The sequence below is a fragment of the Colobus angolensis genome, unplaced genomic scaffold (genome assembly GCF_000951035.1).
Source record: "Colobus angolensis palliatus isolate OR3802 unplaced genomic scaffold, Cang.pa_1.0 Scaffold118, whole genome shotgun sequence".
In the NCBI taxonomy this organism is placed as follows: Eukaryota; Metazoa; Chordata; class Mammalia; order Primates; family Cercopithecidae; genus Colobus; species Colobus angolensis.
Genome location: NW_012112919.1, coordinates 6,888,702 through 6,890,415, shown reverse-complemented (window position 1 = coordinate 6,890,415; position 1,714 = coordinate 6,888,702).

Below are 1,714 nucleotides of genomic sequence, written 5' to 3'. Positions count from 1 at the left end.
GCCCGTCTCGGCCTCCCAAAGTGCTGGGATTACAGGCTTGAGCCACCGCGCCCGGCCAAATCTATTTTTTTTTTTTTTTTAAAGGCAGGGTTTCACTCTGTCACTCAGGCTGGAGTTCAGTGGCATGATCTTGGCTCACTGCAGCCTCCACCTCCTGGGTTTAAGTGATTCTCTCACTTCAGCCTCCCATGTAGCTGGGACTACAGGTGCCCACCACCACGCCCAACTAATTTTTGTATTTTTAGTAGAGACGGAGTTTCCCACATTGGCCAGGCCGGTCTCAAACTCCTGACCTATCCACCTGCCTTGGCCTCCCAAAGTGCTGGGATTACAGGTATGAGCCACCACACCCAGCCAAATCTGTTTTCATCACTACCTATATCTGTATTTTCAACCCTTGTATTAGCATTAGTTAGGGATAGACCAGACAAGGCCGACATGTTAGTTGTCAAGCAGATTGCCTCCCTCCCCCACCACTGAGGAGGCCAAGTGGGGTTTGGTGGAAAATCCCTAATTCATTCAAGGTATTGTATGGGCAAGCAATGGCTGTGGTGCAGGGTCCCCTGATTACTTTGTAAGCATGCGTGGGAGGGACGCTGATTTTCAATTCTTTTGCAGATCTTTTCTCATAGTAACATGATAGAAGATACTTGGCACTATGTCATTTGCCAGCAAGTTTAGCTCTTCTGTTTCCCAAACTCACTGTACCTACTTGACTGGTAACAAAAGTCCCAAGAGTTATTTGGTAGAAGACACTTGGAAAAGTATTTTTCTGAATATAGGCAAGGATGCTGCCTTCCTCAGACTGTTAGTATACCAACTCTCTGACCGATTTTTCCAAGGAAAATGTTGGGGGTAGGGTGAGGTGGAAATAAAGGCTGTTCGGTGGGGTAGAGTTGGGTTGCAACTGTAGCCATTCTAAAAATGGGCTATTCATGTCCTTTTAGCCAAAAGACTTTAGTTTACATCCTCCTCATTCTACTCTCAGGATTTGGATCTTTGCCCCTGATGGGTATCCATCCCCTTTGAAACTTTAGAAAGGCAGGTTATATACAGAATTTTCAACCTAAAGACATTCCCTTAAGTCATACTTCATGCTTTGATTCTTAACTATTTATAATCACCCTTATCATCCCATGCTGTTATGCTTTCCCTCCTTTGCTTCTGTTCTCTGTGGCCTAATGTTCACCCACCACCTTAACTACCTTTAGGATACTTTTCCCTTAGGCTGGGCAGGACACTATCCCTAGTCCACAAGCTCCTTGAAGGTTGGGGAATCTGTTTACTTAGCAAATACTGAATATAACCTTAAAGCGGTTACTTTTGAAAACTTATGCTATCTACCAACTTAGAGGCACCTATCCATGCTCATTCCCCGAATGTAGCCAATATGGTTATCTGCAGTGTATTTGGTATCTAAAAACTCCTTTATGAAACTGCGACTTGTTCTGGAACATTTCAATTACATGCAAAATTCAGGTTCTCGAGTTGGAACAAGTCTAACTGATACACCTGCAGAGGTTTTAACCTTGCCCTCCCCCTACTTCCCAACAGGTTTCCAAGTTTTTTGAGAAGGAGCCTTGCTCTGGCCCAGGCTGGAGTGCAGTGGTGCCATCTCAGCTCACTGCAACCTCTATCTCCTGGGTTCAAGCGATTCTCCTGCCTCAGCCTCCTGAGTAGCTGTGATTACAGGCACCTGCCACCACACCCAGCT